The sequence below is a fragment of the Larimichthys crocea genome, chromosome XVIII, assembly GCF_000972845.2.
Source record: "Larimichthys crocea isolate SSNF chromosome XVIII, L_crocea_2.0, whole genome shotgun sequence".
NCBI lineage: Eukaryota > Metazoa > Chordata > Actinopteri > Sciaenidae > Larimichthys > Larimichthys crocea.
Genome location: NC_040028.1, coordinates 17,579,571 through 17,588,657, shown reverse-complemented (window position 1 = coordinate 17,588,657; position 9,087 = coordinate 17,579,571). Strand labels below are relative to the sequence as shown.

At 39.0% G+C, this 9,087-nt stretch overlaps 1 long non-coding RNA gene across 1 annotated transcript; it reads right to left on the bottom strand.

Moving 5' to 3' along the window:
* Positions 1–607: 607 nt before the first annotated feature.
* On the bottom strand, positions 608–9,040 carry LOC113748129 (uncharacterized). The gene is made up of 3 exons (XR_003464144.1): positions 8,937–9,040; positions 6,826–7,052; positions 608–1,191 (listed from the first exon to the last, which is right to left on the bottom strand). It is a non-coding gene; the product is annotated as an uncharacterized LOC113748129 (long non-coding RNA).
* Between the last annotated feature and the right edge of the window lie 47 nt (positions 9,041–9,087).

Genomic DNA, 9,087 nt, shown 5'->3' with positions numbered 1-9,087 from the left:
ACATGTTTACAGCCTGGTACAAAAAACAGTTTTGGTCTCTGTAGCTAATTTCTCCGTTCATGACAACTGTACTGAGGGTAAATTTATATACAACTCACCTGTTCACCTGACCATAAGGCTTAAAGTTATGCAGAATTAACAGTGTGGATGCTTTGATTGACAGGTCGGTGGTATTACAGGTGGCTTGACTGAGCACCCAGGTGAGGATGATCCACGTCTTTTCCCATTTTTAGAAGCTGCACAGGCAGGACTCCACAGAGTCAGTGCCACAGATTTTTGGATCTTCTGAAACCTATGGAAGACGTCATGCATATGCCGTCCTTTCTTTGAGCGTGGACCCTTTGATTGATAGGTGGGTGGCTTGTTTGAGCAACTCAGCCCGCCTCAGGCCGCCTCAGGCCACCAATAAGCCACGTCTTTGCCCATTTTTAGACTAGCCAGGAGGTGGAAGAGGCAGATTGTGAAAACAGCTCTTTTGAAATCTGTGGGTGACGTCGTAGATCCATGTTTTATACTGTCTACGTGTTGTACAAAGGACTGTAAATGACCATAAATGCCACACAAATCTAGCTTATTATTGCAGTCAGGATTTGTCTGTCAAGTAACGTTAAATTACTCGCCCCTGGACATTGAGCTCACTTTCTAGTTTGCCAAGCCATGCTTTGATGTTGTAATCTGTAGTAGAAGAAGATTTATGAGTACTGGCTGTCTGGAGCTCGTGTGCTGGCTGCATGTTCCCTTCACAGCAGCAACCCACAGCACATCTAATGTTAGCTACATTATGTGCTGTGTTGCTTTTCACACCATATTATCACTGAATTTCTTACAGAACCTATGAGGCCAAATTCACTCCAGTAGGAACAGATAAATCTTCATATAAGTTGTTTTGGTCTTTATTAATTGTTAGGAATGATCTCCTGGACCAACAGGTCACAACTCGATCTACAGTTGAAGGTTTAATATCAAGTGCTGATGAGACCACAGACAATCTCGTTCACATTTTGCAAACCCAACATCTGGAGAACCCTTTTTCATTCCTCTGGACCTCGTCCTCCTTAACACATCTAGTCTCCTCAGAGGAGTCCCCTCCATGAACCCGATCCATAACTCATCCTAGAGCTTCGGGAACAAACCAATATATCTCCATGTCTTAAGACTCCGCCGAGAGGTCTACCAGATGTAGATGTCAAACTGATGAAAGAATAGAAACATACAGGACGTAAAACTGTTTTTTAAAAACATCCTAATGCTAATGTAACCTCTTAAACATTGAGTTTTATTATTATAAGGATCAGACATCAGATTATGTTAAGTGTTAAAGAAAGAGCAAAGGTCACGAACACATTTCAAAATGTGTAAGTGTTTGTTGGTGCAATGACAGCGCGATGACAAAGATCATGAGGCATACAAAAGAGCGTTTTGTGCGTTACAGTGAGATTGAGAAAGACAAAGAACCTTGTGTGTGTGTGTGTGTGTGTGTGTGTCTGTGTAGAGGGATCTCACTCCTTTCCATGTAACTCCGACATCCATAACCCGCCAATCCCCCCTGTTGTTTACCAAAGTGATACCTAACACCTTTGCGTCATTCCTCTTTCATCCATGCGAGGCTGACTCATTGGTTTACTACTATCAGACGTCAGCAAACAATCCTTTGTACTCCTGCAACTCTGATGAAGAAACATCTTAAGGGACAAATGGGAAAACTATGTCTGTGTGCACGACGAGGGGGATGTGTACTGAAACTCTTAGACGGCAAAAAAAAAAAAGTGGTTTCTGGTTTTCATCAGAGCTGATGCAGGACGATCAGTATCGATGTAAAGGCAGGACCGAGGCCAATCTGAGTAAACAGATAGTAGTCACGTGGGATATTGACCCAGCGTGATAAGCTATCAGCGAACATTCCTGTGTAGACGTGCAATCAAGGTCAGCGACGGAGATCAAGACACAGGAAGTGGCAGCAGGTTCATAAATTCACATCGGAGTGACGCATGAAGAGGCAGAAAGATAACTCGTTAGAAAATATTTGACACTCAACAGACACTCAATATGATTCACACGCAGAAAGGTTTCAGTGATTCAGCTTTTGCATCTGTAAACAACCTTAACACAACACCTTCCCCTTTTCTAAAGACCATATTGTGTCACGAAAGCACTCAGACAGGGTGATCTAAAACTTACAGAAAGCTGCTTGTGACTCAGTCTTTTGCGCGCAGAGATTCTCGGTTCTGTCGTATTTGTCTTAGGTTTGGCTTGTTTGCCTCAAATGAAACATTGGTTGAATAATACATGAAGCTATCACTGACTTTACTGGGTGTGTTGCATTTTTTTGTTGCTCAGTTATACTGTAGTATTGTGTTATGCTACATTATGCTTTATGCATTAAAAAAAAAGTCCTACTTTAGCAACTTCCAAACTTTTTTTTTTCAGAGGAGCCTAAACTATTCTTTGTCTGACATTAACCACCTTGTATAATAATGGCTCTTTCAGACACAACACACTCTGAAACACAGCATTTCCGACGGCCTTTCTGCTGCGCCGAGCAAAGCAAAGCATTCAAAGTTCATCCAGGTCGAATTTTGGGCACAGGGTGCGCTGAACCTGGCGGCAAGCACAGCACAAATTGCATTGTGTCTGAAAGGGCCATAAGGGTGTAGGCGTACACAAAAGACACTGTGCTCTCCTTATTAAACCGCCTGACAGCTGTAAGTCACTGAAGAGGCTCTTTAGGACATTACCCAACCCTGAACTGACCATTAAATAACAATGCACAACTGCAAACAATGCAGCCATTCTCTTTTTTGTACTACAGCCATACAAGACCCGCTGCAGCCATGAGAATATGCGCTGAGGGGTTTAAATGCTGGGTGCTCTGTAATGAGTGTCATAAAACACAATTGGATCTCATAATCTTATAATAATAATTACTTTTCTTTAATAAACTAGAGGTAAAATTGCTTTTGGCTATTGTGTTTTTCTATCAGCAGTTTTATTACTACTTCCTTAGTGTTCCTGTGACAACAGAGGAAAGTCAGAATTAATGCTGACTCTCTCAGCGCCTTAATAATCCTTAATAATCTTTTAAACACTGGGATGTGATATCGTTTACGAAGTTACGTGTATGTAATGAAGTAATTTATCTGATTTGTGGTGGCTGTTTGCCATGCTTAGCTGAAGATAAATTAAGAATTACATTATGCGAGTATGAAGTGTTCTGGGAAGCGTCAGAGTATATTCAAAGCAGACCGTTTGCAGATATGATTTTTCAGCATGCTGTTGATGGATGCTATTCAACCACAATATAATTTAACAAAGGAAATTGAGGAGCTGCTCACAGCTGGAAAAAAAATTGTGGGTGGGTAGTGGAAGTGCTAAAAAAGAGTCTTGGAAAACAAATAAAAATCATTTGGCTAATAAATCTTGAAGAAGAAAAAAAACCCACACTGATTTCTACTTGATGCCTATTTGTGAAGATTACTTTGACAGTGACTTTGTGAGTTTGACTGTCGTCATGTCAGTGACTTGCGTCAATATTTAAAGCTAAAACGGAACACTATGCTGAATCACTGTGCTGAATCATGACACGAAATGTATTAGATCTGGTTGTATTCTGTCTTATAAAGACAGCATCCATTCATCTAGTGTCTTAACTGCTTACATGCATGTTACACTCCATAGAGGCCGCCAGTCTACCGCAGGCCCAAATCTGATCCATTAAACACCAAATGTAAACATTTTAATTTGAATTTTACCGGTCTGAGTGAATAATCTGCATGTTTTACGTCAAGTGTTGTCACCTGGGGCTCTGCTCAAGGCTAGTGGCACAAGGCCACATGGATGGCGTATGCGTGAGGTCAACCGTAAGGTTTTCTGAAGAACTGTTTTGAAGCCCCGGGTAATCTAAATATTGGCAAAGACATGGCCCTGAGGCGGGTTGAATGACGTCTGTTTGCTCAAACAAGCAATCTATAACAGCACCCACCTGTCAATCAAAGCAGCCACGCTCTTAATTATGCATAACTTTAAGCCTTAGTATAATTTGAACAGGTGAATAATCTGGACCTGATGTTGCTATGATGATGTTATGTATAAAGGGTCTTGTCAGCTGACTGAATAGCCTCAGAAACCCCCTTCCAGCACACTTTTCTGACGTCGGAGTGCACGTCACTGTCAAGCTTTCTCTTTTCTTTTACTATTTCTGTCACTTTTCATGTGAACCTCGAGCGCAACACTATGAATGGAGATATTGTCTCCTGCTCTCCACAATGACTCTACCTTCCAGAATGGCCATTATATTACCAATGTGGTCACAAAACACGTCATACGCACAAGCTCTGTTTGCACTCTTGGTGTCCTTGTAAAGGTTCAGCGTGTAAGATTTAGGTTGTGTACTGGCAGAATATAGAATATAACATGTGTATAATCACCTGATAATATGAATATGTGTTTTCATGACCTTAGAATGAGTCTTTCTACTGTAGCCCAGAACAGACTAACCAAAAACTGGCTGGGCCTTTTGTGAGTTTCTTGAGTTTCCCACTGGAGGTTTTCCTGCACACTTGGAACGGAGTATTCAGTTGGTTGCATTCTCTAATCTCACTGCTAGATGCCACTACACACCGAACCTTTAAAAGAATTCCTATGTCATCGTCAAACTACGGTATGAAAGTGTCTGGATTGGTTCAGCAGAAACAAAGATATTGTCTCTTTTATTCCATCACTGGACACAACTTTTTACCAAGTGGTTGTGAACTGAAGTGAATATGCCAAAAAAACTGCAGTTCCTCAAACGTCCACTTGAGGCTGGATCCAAAAGTGAGTCAGTCTCCATAAGTCCCCATGTTCAAATGTCCAACTTTACAGCAGAAATAAACATGTTTACAGCCTGGTACAAAAGTACCAGTTTTGGTCTCTGTAGCTAATTTCCCCGTTCATGACAACTGTACTGAGGGTGAATATATATACAACTCACCTGTTCACATTATATTAAGGCTTAAAGTTATGCAGAATAAACAGTGTGGATTCTTTGATTGACAGGTCGGTGGTATTACAGGTGGCTTGACTGAGCACCCAGGTGAGGATGATCCACGTCTTTTCCCATTTTTAGAAGCTGCACAGGCAGGACTCCACAGAGTCAGTGCCACATATTTTTGGATTTTCTGAAACCTACGGAAGACGTCATGCATATGCCGTCCTTTCTTTGTGCTGTCATTTTTATGCAATCATGACCAGTGGCGATTCTAGGGTCCAGTGGGGCCCCAAGCAGAAATTCATTGGGCGGGCCCCCCACCGCCCGACCCCCCCACACAACAGAATTTCACTCTGGGCCTTTGTAATTTTAATAAATAACCAACAAATTGTAGCAAGTATAGTTTTGTTTTATTTCACAAGTTATAAATATTACTTACACAAACATTGAACGTTAAACATTGTGAAGTTTCTGTTTATTTTAACAGAGAGTGCAATATCAAATATAATATTATATCAAAATCTATTATTTTAACATTATATTAAAACAGACAAACAAAAGAAAAGCCTTTAAACTTGAAGTCTTTGTGTAAGGCAACGGTTCTCAACTTTTTTTTAAAAACAAATGCCCCCAAATGCTAGCGTGAGTGAAACTAGACTAGTCTAGCACCATTTGCACAACATCATTTATTATCAACGGTAGGGAAAAAATACTATTGATCTCTGTTCATTATTATATTGCTACTGACTTACCACCATCTTGCTTTCTTCTTTCCTCTTCTTCTTTTTTCTTCTTTCTTTTTTCATTCCCGGATGGATAGCTTCTCTTCATAATTTAGCTCTCTATATTTTTCTCTCCATAGTAGCTAGCGCAAGAGGTCTACCAACAGTCAAAAATGTTCACGATGTTACTACAGGTTTCCGATTTGCGCATACGCGCAGCAAGGGATTCCTCTGCAAGCGCGGATTGCTTGAAGACTTTTGTCACTCAAAAATGTGGTCACGCAATTGGCTGCTTAGCATTTTGTTCCTCCCAACAGCTTGTTGTAAACGGGAAACCCACGAAAGTCAGACTCAGCGAATGACTTTTCAAAACGCAAATTTCGTTTCTTCACTCTCGACTCTGTGCAAATTTCGACTCTCTGTCGCCAGCTAGTGGGGGCCCCAAGCAGCTGATTGGCTTGCCTGGTGAGAAAAATCGCCTCTGATCATGACAACTGTACTGAGGGTGAAATAAATAAAAAAAACATTTGTGGTGCCACAGAAATATCTGAAACAGGACTTAACTCTAAACTCTGTTTTGACCCACATCCAATACTCCTAACTCTTAACCCTAAATCCAGATGTAATCACAATGCACAAGGAAGGCAAACTTGAATTTTACCAACTTACAGCATCATGAAAGATGTTCCAAAATTTGTCATAAATCTGACGCATCACTGTACTTCACAATCGATCCACAACGCCACTGACTAACATATTGTTCATACTTACATACTCACATATTGTATTACCACGCCTTTTTCTGTGCCCATGTGCAAAAATCTGCATTACGGCATCACCAAACCTGCCATAAACTCCAAGAAAACTGCAGCTTCACCCACTATTCAACATGTTCACATTGAATTTACACATAAATATCATGTCAACATTATAAGTGTGTCTTGTGTCTCCTCTTCTTCACGTTGTCATACATATATTGGCTGCATTTGAATTTTTTTTTAACAATTTGAGTGGGAAAGTTTCTTCTACGTGGCATGTCTGTTCTATGTTTTGTGAGTGGTGCACCTTTTTTTAAGCATCTCTGCACACGGTTGTGTTATCTTGTACCAGTGAGTGCCAGAAAACATAAATACTGACCTAGTTGTCAGATGTTGAAGTGAGACGAAGGAGGGGAAAACTGGGAAATGAAGTGCCTCCTCGATCATCTTTAAACGGTTGGCCAGTGGAGCGAGGCATGACATCATCACAGTGATATCGGCATGACGCACGTCAGAGAGGTTCATTAACATTCCCTTCATTCCAAAGCCTCACTAATAACAGAAAACAGGTCTGGAGCTTGCCCGGTGCATGCTGGGACAGACTCACTGCAGTAGGAGGAAGAAGTTTACAGACATGGATGATTAAAAACAGGACAAAGGAAACTGTGTCTGCAGATATTTCATAGTACTTAACTGTGGCTGCTAATAATAATAATGCTAATCTTCATCCATGTAACATAAGAAGTCAACCCATCAGTGTTGTTATGTTTATATCTGTGTATGTACATGGAGTCAAATTCCTGTTATGTCTTCACATACCTGCCAAATAAAAGATATTGAACACAATAATACTGAATACAATAATAGATGTTTTATATATGAATCTGACCCTGATTCTGCTCATAGCTTAAATAATGCTGAGTGATATTGATCCATAAAATTGATTCCTTATGGCTCAGGAGGGAAATCAACATGACGTCATGCATTAAAGGTGACTGACTGTGGTTAATGTCTCCCTCTAGTGTGAAACTTTACCATGAAAACAGTTGTGGCTACCAAAATGTCATGTGCAGAGATAACTCAGGTCCAGTGTTAGTGATTTTTTTTATGTATATATATGTACAAAAATGAAACCTCATGTAATGTAATGTAATGATAATAATAGCATTTAAAAACTATATATTCTGTTATCAGTGCCCTGTCCACATTGCTCAGCCTGCGGTTGTCCATTTCTTGTTGTATACTCCCATCTTGTGGCAAAAGTCACAAACATACACTTAAATATTAGTTTTCACCAGTAAGGCTCAATCCTATGATCAATATTCTTTCTCAGTGTCACTGGATGAATCTGGCTGAAACTATGAATGGATGGTGTGTCTGCAGATGACATTGGCTCAACAATCTGACAGCAATTTTAATGTAAGAGATGAGGTTGTAAAAATCCACAGTGCTTGTTTCAGTCAGCTTTCAGACAGCTCACCTCCATGTCAGCATTCCCCTGCGCCCTTAGATAGAGTATAATAGATAGTTATTTAGCTACGCAGGAGCTTTATTCTCAATAAATAGATTGAATCATCATTTAATGTTGGCTGGTGTTCAATCGTAAATGAAACCAGAGCTAATTTGGTGGAAAACAGGTACTCCTGACACTTGTTTTCCTAATATTTCCCCTTTTTTTATATTTTAATTCTTCTTGTGCTTATTTTTTATTCTTTATGTGAAATGCTGTTATATTAAATTATTGTGATGCGCTTAATGCTGAACTGACCCCATGTCCAACACATTTCATCACATCATTTACCCCGTGTTGACCTACATATGACAAATAAACCTGAAACTTGAAATTACATTCCAGTAATCTGTAGTTTTCATCTAGTATTTTCTAGTGCTTTGATTATATAATGATTTTAATCTAATTATATATTAAATTTAAATTTATTTATTTTAAGTATCACTACAAACTCTGCACTTATGCATTTCAATTACGTGGTTTTAATATAAAGTAACTAACTAACTTAATGTGAAGCAAGTAATAAGATTTATGTAATAGTACTAATAAACTCAAAATGACTGCATTCATTTTCGCTGGTTCGGTTTATTAGTTTATTAGTAGGCCTACTGTTATATAAATCATATTACTTGCTTCACATTACCTTTATTAGATTATTTTTTTTTTTATTATTATTATTGTTGTTGTTGTTGTTGTTATTCTTCTTCTTCTTCTTATTATTATTATTATTGTTGTTGTTGTTATTCTTCTTCTTATTATTGTTGTTGTTGTTGTTGTTCTTCTTCTTCTTCTTATTCTTACTATTATTATTGTTGTTGTTGTTGTTCTTCTTCTTATTATTATTCTTACTATTATTGTTGTTGTTGTTGTTCTTATTATTATTATTATTATTATTTTTAATTATATTTAACCTATGTAATCCAAATGGATGGAAATGTTCTATGATTTAAAGTCCTGCATTTTGGCCCACAGTGACGTACCATCAGTGGTCCACGTACCACAGTTTGAGACTCAGTGCTGTAGCGGTTGTCTGACTCCTGTAGGTGGCGGTAATGCGACACTAACACCGTTAAACCTAAAAAAATAAAAATAAAGTACGGACTGTGTAATCCAGATCCGGATCCTGATCCA